The sequence below is a fragment of the Lithobates pipiens genome, unplaced genomic scaffold (genome assembly GCF_037356315.1).
Source record: "Lithobates pipiens isolate NorthernLeopardFrog02 unplaced genomic scaffold, aLitPip1_a1.2 Scaffold_3, whole genome shotgun sequence".
NCBI lineage: Eukaryota > Metazoa > Chordata > Amphibia > Anura > Ranidae > Lithobates > Lithobates pipiens.
In genome coordinates this window covers 45,633,171-45,653,688 of record NW_027507790.1, presented here as the reverse complement: position 1 = coordinate 45,653,688, position 20,518 = coordinate 45,633,171, and the positions used below count along the sequence as shown (strand labels likewise).

The window sequence follows — 20,518 nt, the reverse complement described above, 5'->3', positions numbered from 1 at the left end:
TTCAGAAGACTATGGAATCATCTTTAAATACCTAGTCATATCTTGGGATCTTACCTTGATACTGCTCCAATTTAAATATGACAAAAAAAACTAATAAACACAATACAAAAAATAAAAACAAAAAAAAAAAAAAATGATAAAATATAATCTGCTATTGGGAAATGACCCAGTCCTGTGTAAGTATTGTGTATAACTTCCTCCTTATAGTGTATCAGTGTGCAACACGCTGCCAGCAGGATACCACAAACAGCAATAATAATCTGCTTCATCTTCTAACATCGCTGACTTAATGGTTAAATGTCCTGTGTTCTTTGGGGTGTCTTTGGATCCAGAGAACCGATCAGGGACCCCGGCTCCTTGGTGTTTGCTACTGTCACTGTTATAATATAACAGATATCGGGGTCTGTCCCCTGTTTTCTGCTGAAACCAGTACACCCAGCGATCACCTACACTGAACCCAGTAACTGTACAAGACAATGTCACCGTGTTCCCAGGAGAGACGGATTGAGCGGCTGGTTGGGTCACACTCATCTGGGCAGAACAATCTGAAATACAGAAATAAATTCATATAAAAAGTACAGCAGGGATCACTTGTAATATATACATTAAGCTCTCTCTTTCTCCTATAGCTGGTCTCCAGCTTAGATATTAATAACCCATTTCCCCTCTTACTTGTGTAGAATAATAGAGAGGTGATGAATAGGACAGACCACGACATGGTGCAGGTGACTCAGCCACAGATCTCTGGATTGTATTCTATCTCCCCTGTGTATTAAATACAGAGAGCAGACATCAATGTAAATGTGATCAGATCTGATTGGACAATGCAGGCTCCTCCCTACACCTAGCTGTCTGTAGGATGATGTATAATAAACTTCACATTGTACAACTATCAGAATATTCACAGTCCTCTTCAGTCACTGCTAGAAAGATGTAAGTCAGTGCCGGGGTGATAGGGAACACTTATTATTTCCAGAATATTCTCCAACATTATTCTCATGTTCTTCTCATGATGGAGGAGCCCAGATAAGAGTCATCTAAGGGATTTAATAACATTTTACTAACATTATCTAATATTATACTTGCTGTGTGATTTTTCAAGTACTTAAAGTGCACCTTCATCATATAGTGAATATATTTTCATAAAATTGTAAGTAGGTGTAACACCAGCAGGTATGTATTACCTCTAAGATAGGAGATCACAGAACTCCCCCTAGCAAATAACCTAATTTACTTTTTTCTTGATAAGGATAGCACTATGTTTGCTCAGGCACAATCCAAGGTGAAACATGTACTTTCTGGCTGGGATTCTGGTATAGAGATGACAGTCTTGTAAATCCTGGTGCCTGTGCAGCTCTAGGTTATGTTCACATATGTTTGACACAGATCAGCCCCTGCTGCAGTCTCCTGCCTTATGGCTTGCTACAATGTCTGATCACTGGTGGAGGAAATGTTTTTTTTTTTCCACCTGCAGAAGACTGATGATATGATCTCACCTTAGGAAAGTCACAGTATGGAGTTAAGACTGTTTTTTACTCCTTCCTGCTGCTGTCTCCCGGCATTTTAAGAGGGTCTAAATCTCGGGAGGTGGAGGCGGTTATTCCGATCATGTGACTGCTGTGAATGGCAGTCACATGATCTGAAAGCTCCCGATGCATACTTGCTTTATGGTACCCGTTCATTACTGTGCTGGGAGAACACTTTTTAAGGTAAAGCCAAAAAGCTGTCAGCTTTTTTGCTTTATTGTCACTCTCATGTACCCAATAAATATGCTACACGGATTACAGTACAGCCGGGTCCATCAATGTATTTAGTGTTTACCTAGGGTCACACATATGTGGTCGCACAGTGTTAAAGCCCACCCACCGAGAGGCCACATATATGTTTTATGTTGGCAGGAAGAGGTTAATGATAAAGGCTGAAGATTTGTTCTAATGATATTATTGTCATATTACAGTATGTGACAAGTTAAGAATGCATTAATGTAGAATTTGAAAGCAACTCAACAGCACTGTGGTCCATGGTGTTGTTAGGCTCCAGCCCTCTGCCTATCCTTGTGACAGATGTGGGTGATTCCGTGTGTTGATTGCCATCCATTGTTTGACATCATTGCGCTGGAAGTGATGCAGACAAGGTGCCGCCAAATCCGGAGTGGCCGGGAGGCCATCTTGGAGACTGGCACTAGGCACTCTGAGGGGAAATGGACAACACCTGTGTCCTCTCTTCTCATCCAATAGGGTTATGCCAGGACTCAACTCCACCTAAAGCTGCATATATAGTACATACAGTGCCTTGAAAAAGTATTCACACCCCTTGACATTTTCCACATTTTGTCATGTTACAGCCAAAAATATAAATGTATTTTTTGGGGATTTTATGTGATAGACCAACACAAAGTGGCACATAATTGTGAAGTGGAAGGAAAATGATAAATGGTTTTCACAATTTTTTACAAATAAATATGTGAAAAGTGTGGGGTGTGTTTGTATTCAGCCCCCCGAGTCAATACTCTGTAGAACCACCTTTTGCTGCAATTACAGCTGCAAGTCTTTTTGGGGATGTCTCTACCAGCTTTACACATCTAGAGAGTGACATTTTTGCCCATTCTTCTTTACAAAATAGCTCAAGCTCTGTCAGATCGGATGGAGAGCATCTGTGGACAGCAATTTTCAAGTCTTGTCACAGATTCTCAATTGGATTTAGGTCTGGACTTTGACTGGGCCGTTCTAACACATGTATATGCTTTGATCTAAACCATTCCATTGTAGCTCTGGCTGTATGTTTAGGGTCTTTGTCCTGCTGGATGGTGAACCTCTGCCCCAGTCTCAAGTCTTTTGCAGACTCTAATAGGTTTTCCTCTAAGATTGCCCTGCAGTTGGCTCCATCCATTTTCCCATCAACAGCTTTTAGTCCATTGATGTCTGATGCTAGCCCAGTCTCCAAAGGGAGGGGATCATGTTCTGCTTCAGTATGTCACAGTACATACTGGTATTCATGGTTCCCTCAATGAACTGTAGTTCCCCAGTGGTGGCAGCATTCATACAACCCCAGACTATGACACTACCACCACCATATTTGACTGCAAGACACACTTGTCTTTGTACTCCTCACCTGGTTGCCGCCACACATGCTTAACACCATCTTAACCAAACAAGTTTATCTTGGTCTCATCAGACCACAGGACATGGTTCCTTGTTTGTGGGCTTTCTTGTGCATCATCTTTAGTAGAGGCTTCCTTCTGGGATGACAGCCATGCAGACCCATTTGATGCAATGTGCGGTGTATGGTCTGAGCACCGACAGGCTGACCCCCCCACCCCTTCAACTTCTGCAACAATGCTGGCAGCACTCATACGTCTATTTCTCAAAGACAACCAAAGTCAACTTCTTTGGTTGACCATGGCAATCAGGATCTTGGCAATCTTCTTATAGCCTAGGTCCTCTTTCTGTAGAGCAACAATTCTTTTTTCAGATCCTCAGAGACTTCTTTGCCATTAGGTGCCATGTTGAACTTCCAGTGACCAGTATGAGAGAGTGAGAGCGATAACAAATTTAACACACCTGCTCCCCATTCACACCTGAGACCTTGTAACACTAACGAGTCACATGACACCAGGGAGGGAAAATGCCTAAATGGGCCCAATTTTAACATTTTCACTTACAGGTGTACTCACTTTTGTTGCCAGCGGTTTAGACATTAATGGCTGTGCGTTGAGTTATTTTGAGGGGACAGCAAATTTACACTGTTATACAAGCTGTGCACTCACTACTTTACATTGTAGCAAAGTGTCATTTCTTTAGTGTTGTCACCTGAAAAGCTAGAATAAAATATTTACAAAAATGTGAGAGGTGTACTAACTTTTGTGAGAAACTGGTAGAATCACACATGTGATATACTCTGATAAAAGAGAACCCTTTTCCCCAATCTAGATCCTTTACGATAGCTGATGTTAACTCCAAACTCCACTGGACTATCTCCAATGAAAAATTTGTAACTAAACTGCTAGATACCACGGTTACATTTAAAAAATTAAAAATTCGATTGACACCTAAAGGTTCTCTAGGATGAATAGATGCATTCAAATATCTGGAATTTGGTCTACAAATGAAAAAAAGTGAGACAGCATGACAACCAAAACAGCTGATTTTAATAATAATTTTCGGCCGCACAAGCGCATTACAGCCGTGCCGGTGTCCCATCATATAAGGTCCCCCATCGGATAGTGTCCGCTGTGTACTGCGTATGCGCAGTACAGAGCAACACAGATTCCGAAAATAGCCAAGGATGAACGCCGCCTGCTGTGAGTCCAGGTTCTATCCCCACCATCCAAGTGGACATAGGTAGTAGGAATATAAAAGAGCCGAGCGCAGTGTGGCCGAGCCCGAAGCGTGGCGAGCTAAGCTCGCTCGCGAGGGGCCCTCTAATTTTCACAACCCTATGTCCACTTGGATGGTGGGGCTACCACCTCCACTCACGGCGCATGCGCCGTTCAGCTTCAGAGATTTTCCGAAGCTTTGGCTGCTCCGTACTGCGCATGCGCAGTACGGGGTGGACACTATATGATGGCAGGACGCTATCTGTCAGAACACCGGCGAATGAATACAAACACACAGCCCAGGCGCACATGTGCAGTGTGGGCGTGCGATTCACCCTAAACAGGAAATAAAACCAAGGTCAAATTGTATTTACTTCCGGTAGATGGAAAAAAACCATCGCCGACCGGAAGTAGCATAAACCATAGAGCTCATGCTCAAGAGAACCTTGCGGTTCACTACACAGGAAGTGGGAACCACATATAGTCAGCTGACACTCTCAGTGGGCAGGATGCCTGAACACACCAACCGAGAGTGACAGGGACAAGGCTAGAACTGTAATCAACAAAGCGCAGTGCCTAAAAATGGGGAAACACCTCAAACCCCATAAAAGGAAACAAAAACATGGCGCCATTAGAATAATGTGACCTCGAAAGTATACATATAATATCACACTATAAAATGGGCAAAAATTAGTAGATAATAAAAAAACTACAATAAAAAAGGCAACCAATTGCATACAGGGGAGGATGAGGAGGCTCCCCCCACACCAGCAAAAAATATGTATATATATTTGGCAAACTACCCTAATAATTGAGGTCACATATATAATTCCCAAATGTAATATAAAAAATGAATAATTCTTTACAAACTAAGAGAATATATTTTTGGAGAATGTAAACATGTATAAACCTACGAACACTGCCCACTAGTGTCCAGAAGTGGAAATACGTTATTAAATTAACAGGTATACCACATTTAAAGAAGTACAGGTGATAAAAGTATTAATATCAAAAAAAAAAAACGGACATATTCTCCTACTCTTATCCTTGTTGATAACGCAAATGTTGCAATGGCGACATGGGTAATAACCCTTATGCCCTGTACACACAGTTGGAAATTCCGGCGGAAAAGATCCGATTGGACTATATTGTCAGAAAATCCGATTGTGTGTGGTCTCTATCAGACTTTTTCTGTCGGTAATTCCGACTGAAAAAATTTGAGAGCAGGATCTCAACTTTTCCGACAACAAAATCCGATCTGACTTTTTCCGATCGTTTGTAGAGAATTCTGATCGGATAAAGTGCCACGCATACTCAGATCAAAGTACAAGAGCAAAGCTATTGGCTACTAGCCCCGTCGTAACAAACAAATGTCATCACGTTCCGAACAATCGGATTTTCTGACAACTTTGTCCGACCGTGTGTATGCAACACCAGTTCCGACGGATTTTGTGGTCGGAATTTCCGACCGCGTGTACGGGGGTTTAGAGTTTTGAAAGAATGGCACTCTGTTCGGGGCATCCAAAATATTTGGGGCTATTTGAAGTTTAAATGGAGGAACTCCTCTAAAAATGACCTGGGGCCGTTCTGGAAGCACAGGACCTAGAACTTTATCATTTTTTTAAAAATGCTCCAGTGTTTAGTTAAAATTTTCTTCACCACTTCAATAGCAGGCACTTAAACACCTTACTGCCCAGACCAATTTTGAGCTTTCAGCGCTGTCGCACTTTGAATGACAATTGCGCGGTCATGCTACACTGTACCCAAATTACATTTTTATCATTTTCTTCCAACAAATAGAGCTTTCTTTTGGTGGTATTTGATCACCTGGAAATCGCGTACCTCAATAAATCTAAAATTAATTCTCGCTGAGAGGGAATCAACTCTACATCCCTCCTCAAAAACATCTCAACAGTTTCCAATCCATCCAAGTGAGAAATAATAGTGTGGAGGGAGGCCACATCGGCAGTGGCCATGATGTAGCCTTCCCTCCACTCTAGATTTTCAAAAGTGCGTATCACTTGGGCATTTTTTGTGATACGGCACTGCGTTTCTTTAACTGACAGTTGGGTGGTCATACGACACCTTGCCCAAACAAAATTAATGTGCTTCTTTACCCACAAATAGAGCTTTCTTTTGGTGGTATTTGATCACCCCTGCAGTTTTTATTTTTTGCGCGATAAACAAGAAAAGTCCAACAATTTAGGAAAAAAATCAACAATATTTTTTACTTTCTATTATGATACAATAATTGAAAAAAAAAATCGAATTTCTTCATTAATTTAGGCCAAAATGTATTCATTTACACATTTTTAGTAAACAAAAACCCAATAAGCGTATATATATTGGTTTTGTTATAGCGTCTACAAACTAGGGGATAGATTTATGGCATTTTTATTTATTTTATTGTTTTTACTAGTAATGGCGGCGATTAGCGTTTTATTTTTTTTAGTGGGACTGCAACATTTTTTGGAGACCAATGTCTCCAAAACAGTGATTAGTACTAAAAGAAATTCACTGACACTAGCAGGGAAGGGGTTAACATCAGGGGCAATCAAAGGGCCAACTGTGTTCGCTGGGAGTGTTTTATAACTGTGTAGGGGATGGACTCACAGAAAGAACACAGAGATCCCTGTTTCTGCTTACAAGGAACAGAAGATCTCTGTGTATTTCCCTATCAGAACAGGAAGCTGCTTTGTTTACATAGACAGATCCCTGTTCTGCCTCTCTGATTGGCTCCCCCTCCGTGCAGCGCACATGTGCACCCACAGTATCTATTGCACAAAATGATGTACAGGTACGCAATAGAGCTGCCCTGCTGCAGTATATATGCATTGGGTGGTCTTCAAGTTGTAAAGTAACATGCTTTGTAAACATTCTTCTGTGTACACGTCTATACTGCTGTAAGATTCCCCCTCAGTTGTCACCAGAGGCATTACCACTTATTGTAACCTCCCGCAATAACCATTTCTTGAAAACTTTTCTTCACTAAAAGTCTTAAACTCCTATGCCTGAGTTCATGCCAAAGGCTGCCAGGGGAAACAAATGGGCATTTAATACATGGTGATGTTGGACTGAAAATGAGTGGAACTTTGTTTTTAGATCTTTTATGTAATATGAATAAGACGTGTGGTGACTGAATATACATTTCCAGTATGTACGGATATATCTGCCCATCTTACTTTTTACAATAATCCACTTTTTCTGAATAGCCATCGACTGCAAAACATGGCAGATTAGAAGATAAAAAAAGATATGTGATATTTGACTGATCATGCATATTGTGTTGGGTATGTAGAATTATACATGTGATATATGATAAAAGAGAACAATTTTCCCCACTTTTTCCAAGACTAGACAAATGTTGGTTGGCATTAGGTTTTAAATTAAATCATAATATTATATTTTCATCAATAAATGCATCAAGCATTTCATTTCTGCTTGTGTGATATTAACACCAGAGATTGTTGATCCAGGGAACATCCGATTGTCTCAAAGGATCAGGAAGAAAATAATTTCCTCTATTGGAGCAAATTGGATCATATTGTATGGGAGTTGTGGTTTGCCTTACTCTGAGACAATGGTGTGTAAAGGGTTCTGTATATGGATGTTTTCTATTTTCTATTTATGTATTTTTTTTCTTTTGGTTAAACCACATGGACTTGTGTGTTTTTTCAACCTGACTAACTATGGAACTCTAATGCCGCGTACACATGAGCGGAATTTCCGACAGACTAGGTCAGACGGTCTTCCCGATAGACTTTCGGCGGAGTTGCGATGGACTTCCGAACGAACAGAGTTGCCCACATGCGAACGAACTAAGTCTTTTCGAAAGTCCGTTCATTTTGCACATGATGACGTAAGACGGGACTAAAAAAGGAAGTTCAATAGCCAGTAGCCAATAGCTGCCCTTGCGTCGTATTTTAACCGTCAGACCAGCACACAGACGAACGTTTTTCCTGATAGGAATTGAGTCCGTCGGACAGATTTGAAACATGTTCTATTTCTAGGCCCGTCTGATTTTTTTCAATGAAAAATGATCGGATTAGCTCACAAACGATCAGATTGTCCAACAGACTGATTCTATCAGACCTAGTCTGCTGGAAAGTCCGGCTGTGTGTACGCGGCATAATACATTACACACAGAGTGTTATTGCACTTATCAAGGCAAGACTAGAAGACAAATCAAATGTAGGGACCTCGAAATGTGCTGAAAAATATTAATGAAAGAAATGGCAAATTCAAGGATAAAAATGCAGAATTTTTTAAAATCTTCCCTTAAATGTCCCTGAAAGTAGCGTTGTTTGGTACGTACAAATGTTCTACTTCAGAAGACTATGGAATCATCATTAAATACCTAGTCATATCTTGGGATCTTACCTTGATACTGCCACAAATTTATATATGACAAAATAACTAATAAACACAATACAAAAAACAAAAAAAAATGATACAATAGAAGTCCTAAAATATAATCTGCTATTGGGAAATGACCCAGTCCTGTGTAAGTATTGTGTATAACTTCCTCCTTATAGTGTATCAGTGTGCAACACGCTGCCAGCAGGATAATACAAACAGCAATAATAATCAGCTTCATCTTCTAACATCGCTGACTTAATGGTTAAATGTCCTGTGTTCTTTGGGGTGTCTTTGGATCCAGAGAACCGATCAGGGACCCCGGCTCCTTGGTGTTTGTCACTGTCACTTTTATAATATAACAGATATCGGGGTCTGTCCCCTGTTTTCTGCTGAAACCAGTACACATAGCGATCACCTACACTGAACCCAGAAACTGTACAAGACAATGTCACCGTGTTCCCAGGAGAGACGGATTGAGCGGCTGGTTGGGTCACACTCACCTGGGCAGAACAATCTGAAATACAGAAATAAATTCATATAAAAAGTACAGCAGGGATCACTTGTAATATATACATTAAGCTCTCTTTTTCTCCTATAGCTGGTCTCCAGCTTAGACATTAATAACCCATTTCCCCTCTTACTTGTGTAGAATAATAGAGAGGTGATGAATAGGACAAACCACGACATGGTGCAGGTGACTCAGCCACAGATCTCTGGATTGTATTCTATCTCCCCTGTGTATTAAATACAGAGAGCAGACATCAATGTAAATGTGATCAGATCTGATTGGACAATGCAGGCTCCTCCCTACACCTAGCTGTCTGTAGGATGATGTATAATAAACTTCACATTGTACAACTATCAGAATATTCACAGTCCTCTTCAGTCACTGCTAGAAAGATGTAAGTCAGTGCCGGGGTGATAGGGAACACTTATTATTTCCAGAATATTCTCCAACATTATTCTCATGTTCTTCTCATGATGGAGGAGCCCAGATAAGAGTCATCTAAGGGATTTAATAACATTTTACTAACATTATCTAATATTATACTTGCTGTGTGATTTTTCAAGTGCTTAACCACTTCCCGACCAGCGCACGACGATGTACGTCGACAGAATGGCACGGGCAGGCATATTGGCGTACAGGTACGTCCAATATTTAATGCCGCCCTGCCATCGGGAGCGCGCCGCCGCCGGCGCGCTCCCGCACTGGTCGGGACGCCCGTGAGTCCGGTCGCGGGACCCGCGGACTCGATCGCCACGGGCATCCCCACGATCGTCTCACGGAGCGGCCGAATGGAGGAAATGCTGTGTAAACAACATTTCTCCATTCTGCCTAGCAACTAGTGACGCTGATCTCTGCTCCATGTGATTGGAGCAGAGATCAGTGTTCACTAAATGAAAGCCCAACCCCCCCACAGTTAGTAACACACCCCTAGGAACACTTAACCCCTACACTGCCACCCACTGGTTAATCCTTTCACTGCCAGTGTCATTTACACAGGAATCATGCATTTATATAGCAGTGATTACTGTATAAATGACAATGGTCCCAAAAATGTGTCAAAAATGTCCGATGGGTCCCCCACAATGTCGCAGTCACAATAAAAATCGCTGATCGCCACCATTACTAGTAAAAAAAAAATAATAAAAAATTATTAATAAAAATGCTATAAAACTATCCCTATTTTGTAAACGCTATAACTTTTTGCGCAAACCAATCAATAATCGCTTATTGCGATTTTTTTTCCCAAAAATATGTAGAAGAATACGTATCGGCCTAAACTGAGGGAAAAAATTTTTTTTTATATATTTTTGGGGGATATTTATTATAACAAAAAGTAAAAAATAATGCGTTTTTTTCAAAATTGTCGCTCTATTTTTGTTTATAGCGCAAAAAATAAAAACCGCAGGGGTGATCAAATACCACCAAAAGAAAGCTCTATTTATGGAAAAAAAGGACGTCAATTTTGTTTGGGAGCCACGTCGCACGACCGCGCAATTGTCAGTTAAAGCGACGCAGTGCCGAATCGCAAAAAGTGGTCTGGTCTTTGACCAGCAAAATGGTCCGGTCTGCAAGTGGTTAAAGTGCACCTTCATCATATAGTGAATATATTTTCATAAAATATAAGTAGGTGTAACACCAGCAGGTATGTATTACCTCTAAGATAAGAGATCACAGAACTCCCCCTAGAAAATAACCTAATTTACTTTTTTCTTGATAAGGAAAGCACCATGTTTGTTCAGGCACAATCCAAGGTGAAACATGTACTTTCTGGGCTGGGATTCTGGCATAGAGATGACAGTCTTGTAAATCCTGGTGCCTGTGCAGTTCTAGGTTATGTTCACATATGTTTGACACAGATCAGCCCCTGCTGCAGTCTCCTGCCTTATGACTTGCTACAATGTCTGATCACTGGAGGAGGACATTTTTTTTTCCACCTGCAGAAGACTGATGATATGATCTCACCTTAGGAAAGTCACAGAATGGAGTTAGGACTGTTTTTTACCCCCTTCCTGCTGCTGTCTCCCAGCACTTTAAGAGGGTCTAAATCTCGAGAGGTGGAGGCGGTTATTCCGATCATGTGACTGCTGTGATTGGCAGTCACATGATCTGACAGTTGGGAGTGTGCTGGTAGCATGCTTTTTAAGGCTCTCACCAAAACGCTGTCTGCTTTTTTGCTTTATTGTCACTCTCATGTAACCAATAAATATGCTACACGGAATACAGTACAGCCGGGTCCATCAATGTATTTAGTGTTTACCTAGGGTCACACATATGTGGTCGCTCAGTGTTAAAGCCCACCCACCGAGAGGCCACATATATGTTTTATGTTGGCAGGAAGAGGTTAATGATAAAGGTTGAAGATTTATTCTAATGATATTATTGTCATATTACAGTATGTGACAAGTTAAGAATGCATTAATGTAGAATTTGAAAGCAACTCAACAGCACTGTGGTCCATGGTGTTGTTAGGCTCCAGCCCTCTGCCTATCCTTGTGACAGATGTGGGTGATTCCGGGTGTTGATTGCCATCCATTGTTTGACATCATTGCGCTGGAAGTGATGCCGGCAAGGTGCTGCCACATCCAGAGTGGCCGGGAGGCCATCTTGGAGACTGGCACTAGGCACTCTGAGGAGAAATGGACAACACCTGTGTCCTCTCCTCTCATCCAATAGGGTTATACGAGGACTCAACTCCACCTAAAGTTCCATATACAGTACATACAGTGCCTTGAAAAAGTATTCACACCCCTTGAAATTTTCCACATTTTGTCATGTTACAGCCAAAAACATAAATGTATTTTTTGGGGATTTTATGTGATAGACCAACACAAAGTGGCACATAATTGTGAAGTGGAAGGAAAATGATAAATGGTTTTCACAATTTTTTACAAATAGATATGTGAAAAGTGTGAGGTGTGTTTGCCAGGTGTTATTCAGCCCCCCGAGTCAAAACTTTGTAGAACCACCTTTTGCTGCAATTACAGCTGCAAGTCTGTTTGGGGATGTTTCTACCAGCTTTACACATCTAGAGAGTAACGTTTTTGGCCCATTCTTCTTTGCAAAATAGCTCAAACTCGGTCAGATTGGATGGAGAGCATCTGTGGACAGCAATTTTCAAGTCTTGTCAGATTCTCAATTGGATTTAGGTCTGGACTTTGACTGGGCCATTGTAAAACATGTATATGCTTGGATCTAAACCATTCCATTGTAGCTCTGGCTGTATGTTTAGGGTCTTTGTCCTGCTGGATGGTGAACCTCTGCCCCAGTCTCACGTTTTTTGCAGACTGTAATAGGTTTTCCTCTAAGATTGCCCTGTATTTGGCTGCATCCATCTTCCCATCAACAGCTTTTAGTCCATTGATGTCTGAAGCTAGCCCAGTCTCCAAAGGGAGGGGATCATGCTCGGCTTCAGTATGTCACAGTACTTGTTGGCATTCATTGTTCCCTCAATGAACTGTAGCTCCCCAGTGCCGGCAGCATGCATGCAGCCCCAGACCATGACAATCCCACCACCATACTTGACTGTAGGCAAGACGTGTCTTTGTACTCCAAACCTGGTTTCTGCCACACGCTTGACACCATCTTAACCAAACAAGTTTATCTTGGTCTCATCAGACCACAGGACATGGTTCCAGTAACCCATGTCCTTAGTCTGCTTGTCTTCAGCCATCTGTTTGCGGGCTTTCTTGTGCATCATCTTTAGAAGAGGCTTCCTTCTGGGATGACAGCCATGCAGATCCATTTGATGCAGTGTGTGGTATATGGTCTGAGCACTGACAGGCTGACCCCCCCCACCCCTTCAACCTCTCTGCAGCAATGCTGGCAGAACTTATACATCTATTTCTCAAGACAACTTCTGGATATGATGCTGAGCATGCGCACGCAACTTTTTTTGGTTGACCATGGCGATCAGGGTCTTGGCAATTTTCTTATAGCCTAGGTCCAAAGCACATGACACCAGGGAGGGAAAATGCCTAAATGCGTCCAATTTGAACATTTTTACTTAGGGGTGTACTCACTTTTGTTGCAAGCGGTTTACACATTAATGGCTGTGTGTTGAGTTATTTTGAGGGGACAGCAAATTTACACTGTTATACAAGCTGTACACTCACTACTTTACATTGTAGCAAAGTGTCATTTCTTCAGTGTTGTTACATGAAAAGCTAGAATAAAATATTTACAAAAATGTGAGAGGTGCACTAACTTTTGTGAGAAACTGTAGAATCACATGTGATATGTGATATACTCTGATAAAAGAGAACCCTTTTCCCCACTCTAGATCCTTTTTTACGATAGCTGATGTTAACTCCAAACTCCACTGGACTATCTCCAATGAAAAATGTGTAACTAAACTGCTAGATACCACGGTTACATTTAAAAAATGGCATGTACTGCGTGAATTCGATCGACACCTAAAGGTTCTCTAGGATGAATAGATGCATTCAAATATCTGGCATTTGGTCTACCAATGACCCCAGGTAGCCTACCCGAACCCCTCTATCTTTCTCGTTTCGGTCCCACTTTCTGCTCTCTTCCTCTCTTTCTGAGAATTACTGCTCTCTCTTAACCACTTCAGCCCCAGAAGGATTTACCCCTTAATGACCAGGCCATTTTTTGTGATATGGCACTGCGTTTCTTTAACTGACAGATGGGTGGTCGTGCGACACCTTGCCCAAACAAAATTAATGTGCTTTTTTCCCCACAAATAGAGCTTTGCTTTGGTGGTATTTGATAACCTCTACAGTTTTTATTTTTTGCACAATAAACAAGAAAAAACCAACAATTTAGAAAAAAAAAATATATATATATAATAGATATCCAAAAAAAAAATTAAAAAATCGAATTTCTTCATCAATTTGGGCCAATATGTATTCATCTACATATTTTTAGTAAACAAAAACCCAATAAGCGTATATATATTGGTTTTGCGCAAAAGTTATAGCGTCTACAAACTAGTGGATAGATTTATGGCATTTTTATTTGTTTTATTGTTTTTACTAGTAATGGCGGCGATTAGCGTTTTTTTTTTTTTATTGGGACTGCAACACTTTTTGGGGACCAATGTCTCCAATACAGTGATCAGTGCTAAAAAAAATCCACTGACACTGGCAGGAAAGGCGTTAACATCAGGGGCAATCAAAGGGCCAACTGTGTTCCCTGGGAGTGTTTTATAATTGTATAGGGGATGGATTCACAGAAAGAACACAGAGATCCCTGTTCCTGATTACAAGGAACAGAAGATCTCTGTGTATTTCCCTATCAGAACAGGAATCTGCTTTGTTTACATAGACAGATCCCTGTTCTGCCTCTCTGATTGGCTCCCCCTCCGTGCAGTGCACATGTGCACCCACAGTATCTATTGCACAAAATGATGTACAGGTACGCAATAGAGCTGCCCTGCTGCAGTATATATGCATTGGGTGGTCTTCAAGTGGTAAAGTAACATGCTTTGTAAACATTCTTCTGTGTACACGTCTATACTGCTGTAAGATTCCCCCTCAGTTGTCACCAGAGGCATTACCACTTATTGTAACCTCCCGCAATAACCATTTCTTGAAAACTTTTCTTCAGTAAAAGTCTTAAACTCCTATGCCTGAGTTCATGCCAAAGGCTGCCAGGGGAAACAAATCTTTTATGTAATATGAATAAGACGTGTGGTGACTGAATATACATTTCCAGTATGTACGGATACATCTGCCCATCTTACTTTTTACAATAATCCACTTTTTCTGAATAGCCATCGACTGCAAAACATGGCAGAATTAGAAGATAAAAAAAGATATGTGATATTTAACTGATCATGCATATTGTGTTGGGTATGTAGAACTATATATGTGATATATGATAAAAGAGAACATGTTGGTTGGCATTAGGTTTTAAATTAAATCATAATATTATATTTTCATCAATAAATGCATCAAGCATTTCATTTCTGCTTGTGTGATATTAACACCAGAGATTGTTGATCCAGGGAACATCCGATTGTCTCAAGGGATCAGGAAGAAAATAATTTCCTCTATTGGAGCAAATTGGATCATATTGTATGGGAGTTGTGGTTTGCCTTACTCTGAGACAATGGTGTGTAAAGGGTTCTGTATATGGATGTTTTCTATTTTCTATTTATGTATTTTTTTCTTTTGGTTAAACCACATGGACTTGTGTGTTTTTTCAACCTGACTAACTATGGAACTCTAATGCCGCCTACACATGAGCAGACTTTCCGACAGACTAGGTCCGACGGTCTTCCCGATAGACTTTCGGCGGAGTTGCGATGGACTTCCGAACGAACAGAGTTGCCCACATGCGAACGAACTAAGTCTTTTCGAAAGTCCGTTCATTTTGCACATGATGACGTAAGACGGGACTAAAAAAGGAAGTTCAATAGCCAGTAGCCAATAGCTGCCCTTGCGTCGTATTTTGACCGTCAGACCAGCACACAGACGAACGGTTTTCCTGATAGGAATTGAGTCCGTCGGACAGATTTGAAACATGTTCTATTTCTAGGCCCGTCTGATTTTTTTCAATGAAAAATGATCGGATTAGCTCACAAACGATCAGATTGTCTAACAGACTGATTCTATCAGACCTAGTCTGCTGGAAAGTCCGGCTGTGTGTACGCGGCATAATACATTACACACAGAGTGTTATTGCACTTACCGTATATACTCGAGTATAGGCCGACCCGAATATAAGCCGAGGCCCCCAATTTACCCCCAAAAAAACTGGCAAACTTATTGACTCGTGTATAAGCCGAGGGTGAGACATGCCTGTCCATCCCTGTGTGTGTGTCCGTCCATCCCTGTGTGTCCGTCCATCCCTGTGTGTCCGTCCATCCCTGTGTGTCCGTCCATCCATCCCTGTGTGTGTGTGTGTCCATCCATCCATCCATCCCTGTGTGTGTGTGTCTCCATCCATCCATCCATCCCTGTGTGTGTGTGTCTCCATCCATCCATCCATCCATCCCTGTGTGTGTGTGTCTCCATCCATCCATCCATCCATCCCTGTGTGTGTGTGTGTGTGTGTGTGTGTGTGTGTGTGTGTGTGTGTGTGTGTGTGTGTGTGTGTGTGTGTGTGTGTGTGTGTGTCCAGCCTACCTTTGTCCCGAGCCTCCGTCCCGTGCCTTGCCTCCTTGCCTCCGTCCCGTGCCGTGCCTTGCCTCCTTGCATCCGTCCCGTGTCGTGCCTTGCCTTGCCCCCGTCCCGTCCCGTCCCGTGCCGTGCCGTCCCGTGCCCTCTTCGTCGGCGGCCATTGTAAAGTTCAAAAGCTGCGCCGCCGCCTTCGCCTGTGATAGGCGGAACACTGAATTTCCCAGCAGCCTGTGTTCCGCCTATCACAGACGTCGTATCATCCTCGTCCGTAGTACGAGGATGATACGATGTCCGTGATAGGCGGAACACAGGCTGCTGGGAAATTCAGTGTTCCGCCTATCACAGGCGAAGGCGGAGCCGGAGGCGCGGCTTTTGAATAGTAGAATGGCCGCTGTCTGTCTGCTCGACACGCTGATCGAGCGGGCAGACAGCGATGACTCGAGTATAAGCCGAGGGGGGCACTTTCAGCCTCAAAAAAGAGGCTGAAAATCTCGGCTTATACTCGAGTATATACGGTACCAAGGCAAGACTAGAAGACAAATCAAATGTAGGGACCTCGAAATGTGCTGAAAAATATTAATGAAAGAAATGCCAAATTCAAGGATAAAAATGCAGAATTTTTTAAAATCTTCCCTTAAATGTCCCTGAAAGTAGCGTTGTTTGGTACGTACAAATGTTCTACTTCAGAAGACTATGGAATCATCATTAAATACCTAGTCATATCTTGGGATTTTACCTTGATACTGCCACAGATTTATATATGACAAAATAACTAATAAACACAATACAAAAAACAAAAAAAAATGATACAATAGAAGTCCTAATTTATAATCTGCTATTGGGAAATGACCCAGTCCTGTGTAAGTATTGTGTATAACTTCCTCCTTATAGTGAATCAGTGTGCAACGTGCTGCCAGCAGGATAATACAAACAGCAATAATAATCAGCTTCATCTTCTAACATCGCTGACTTAATGGTTAAATGTCCTGTGTTCTTTGGGGTGTCTTTGGATCCAGAGAACCGATCAGGGACCCCGGCTCCTTGGTGTTTGCTACTGTCACTGTAATACCATAACAGATATCGGGGTCTGTCCCCTGTTTTCTGCTGAAACCAGTACACATCACGATCACCTACACTGAACCCAGTAACTGTACAAGACAATGTCACCGTGTTCCCAGGAGAGACGGATTGAGCGGCTGGTTGGGTCACACTCACCTGAGCAGAACAATCTGAAATACAGAAATAAATTCATATAAAAAGTACAGCAGGGATCACTTGTAATATATACATTAAGCTCTCTCTTTCTCCTATAGCTGGTCTCCAGCTTAGACATTAATAACCCATTTCCCCTCTTACTTGTGTAGAATAATAGAGAGGTGATGAATAGGACAGACCACGACATGGTGCAGGTGACTCAGCCACAGATCTCTGGATTGTATTCTATCTCCCCTGTGTATTAAATACAGAGAGCAGACATCAATGTAAATGTGATCAGATCTGATTGGACACGGCCGTCTCCTCCCTACACCTAGCTGTCTGTAGGATGATGTATAATAAACTTCACATTGTACAACTATCAGAATATTCACAGTCCTCTTCAGTCACTGCTAGAAAGATGTAAGTCAGTGCCGGGGTGATAGGGAACACTTATTATTTCCAGAATATTCTCCAACATTATTCTCATGTTCTTCTCATGATGGAGGAGCCCAGATAAGAGTCATCTAAGGGATTTAATAACATTTTATTAACATTATCTAATATTATACTTGCTGTGTGATTTTTCAAGTGCTTAAAGTGCACCTTCATCATATAGTGAATATATTTTCATAAAATTGTAAGTAGGTGTAACACCAGCAGGTATGTATTACCTCTAAGATAGGAGATCACAGAACTCCCCCTAGCAAATAACCTAATTTACTTTTTTCTTGATAAGAATAGCACCATGTTTGTTCAGGCACAATCCAAGGTGAAACATGTACTTTCTAGCTGGGATTCTGCCATAAAGATGACAGTCTTGTAAATCCTGATGCTTGTGCAGTTCTAGGTTATGTTTACATATGTTTGACACAGATCAGCCCCTGCTGCAGTCTCCTGCCTTATGACTTGCTACAATGTCTGATCACTGGAGGAGGAAATGTTTTTTTTCCACCTGCAGAAGACTGATGATATGATCTCACCTTAGGTAAAGTCACAGAATGGAGTTAGGACTGTTTTTTACCCCCTTCCTGCTGCTGTCTTCCGACATTTTAAGAGGGTCTAAATCTCGATAGGTGGAGGCGGTTATTCTGATCATGTGACTGCTGTGATTGGCAGTCACATGATCTGACAGCTCCCGATGCATACTTGTTTAATGGTACCCATCCGTTACTGTGCTGGGAGAATGCTTTTTAAGGTTCTCACCAAAAATCTGTCAGCTTTTTTGCTTCGTCACTCTCATGCAGGGCCGTCTTTAATAGTGATTGGACCCTGGGCAAACGTTTTCTTGGGCCCCCCCCCCCCCCCCCCCATACAGTTTCGCTCTCCACCTGCTCTGAGACATACAATAAAATAGCAGCTAGACTTAAAAGCAGTTTACTGCATCAGATCAGGAAGCGATTGTGATTGGTTGCCAGAGGTTACAGTGTATCATTACCTTTACTGACTGGTTGCTAGAGGTTACATCACACATTACGGCTCACTGATTAGTTGCTAGATGTTACAGCACATGATTTCTGCTTGTTGATTGGTTGCTAGAGATTATTATACAGTAATAGTGCTCACTGAATGGTTGCTAGAGGTTACAGCACATCATCTCCTCACTGCAGGGAGCATGATATACATATGAATGCCACCTTTATTTACATATCTATGCCCACAGATGCAGCTATTTACATATGAATGTTGGTTATTTACATGTAAACACAGGGTCTGCAGGTGAGTCATCTGTACACAACAATAAGGCAGAGCTGGACAGCATTAATAGCAGCACTTTACACTGAGCTATCAGGACAAAGCTAGAGACTAAAACTTCAAGGGGCAAGGGAATTTAAACTGGGATAGTTGGCAAGTATGAGGCAGCTGCTTTGGGCCCCACAACAATGACAGGGCCCAGGGCAGCTGCCCCTTTTGCCCTACCTAAAGATGGCCCTGCTCTCATTAACCAATAAATATGCTACACAGATTACAGTGCTGCCGGGTCCATCTACATATTCAGTGTTTACCTAGGGTCACACATATGTGGTCACTCAGTGTTAAAGCCCACCCACCAAGAGGCCACATATATGTTTTAGGTCGGCGGGAAGAGGTTAATGATAAAGGTTGAAGATTTGTTCTAATGATATTATTGTCATATTACAGGACTGTGGCCCATGGTGTTGTTTGGCTCGAGCCTTGAAAAAGTATTCACATCCCTTGAAATTTTCCACATTTTGTCATGTTACAGCCAAAAACATAAATGTATTTTTTGGGGATTTTATGTGATAGACCAACACAAAGTGGCACATAATTGTGAAGTGGAAGGAAAATGATAAATGGTTTTCACAATTTTTTACAAATAAATTTGTGAAAAGTGTGAGGTGTGTTTGTATTCAGCCCCCCGAATCAACACTTTGTAGAACCACCTTTTGCTGCAATTACAGCTGCAAGTCTGTTTGGGGATGTCTCTACCAGCTTTACACATCTAGAGAATGAAGTTTTTGGCCCATTCTTCTTTGCAAAATAGCTCAAGCTCAGTCAGATTGGATGGAGAGCATCTGTAGACAGCAATTTTCAAGTCTTGTCACAGATTCTCAATTGGATTTAGGTCTGCACTTTTACTGGGCCATTCTAACACGTGAATATGCTTTTATCTAAACCAATCCATTGTAGCTCTGGCTGTATGTTTAGGGTCTTTGTCCTACTGGATGGTGAATCTCCATCCCAGTCTCGAGTCTTTTGCAGGCTCTAATAGGTTTTCCTCTAAGATTCCCCTGTAGTTGGCTCCATCCATTTTCCCATCAACAGCTTTTAGTCCATTGATGTCTGATGCTAGCCCAGTCTCCAAAGGGAGGGAATCATGCTCTGCTTCAGCATGTCACAGTACATATTGGTATTCATGGTTCCCTCAATGAACTCCCCAGTGTCGACAGCACTCATGCAGCCCCAGACCATGACACTCCCACCACCATACTTGTATGCAAGACACACTTGTCTTCATACTCCTCACCTGGTTGCTGCCACACATGCTTGACATCATCTTAACCAAACAAGGTGAAGGAATCGATTCTAGTG

The 20,518-nt window shown here is 41.8% G+C and overlaps 1 protein-coding gene and 2 long non-coding RNA genes across 8 annotated transcripts in view; all 3 read right to left on the bottom strand.

Annotated features, from left to right (window-relative positions):
• The window catches only part of LOC143940345 (immunoglobulin lambda-1 light chain-like), an 860,309-nt gene that overhangs the window by 475,126 nt on the left and 364,665 nt on the right, over positions 1 to 20,518 (bottom strand). The gene's annotated exons all lie outside the window — the stretch shown is intronic.
• On the bottom strand, positions 410 to 1,086 carry LOC143939972 (uncharacterized). The gene is made up of 2 exons (XR_013263773.1): positions 673 to 1,086; positions 410 to 545 (listed from the first exon to the last, which is right to left on the bottom strand). It is a non-coding gene; the product is annotated as an uncharacterized LOC143939972 (long non-coding RNA).
• Positions 17,363 to 17,724, bottom strand: LOC143940346 (uncharacterized). The gene is made up of 2 exons (XR_013263854.1): positions 17,627 to 17,724; positions 17,363 to 17,499 (listed from the first exon to the last, which is right to left on the bottom strand). It is a non-coding gene; the product is annotated as an uncharacterized LOC143940346 (long non-coding RNA).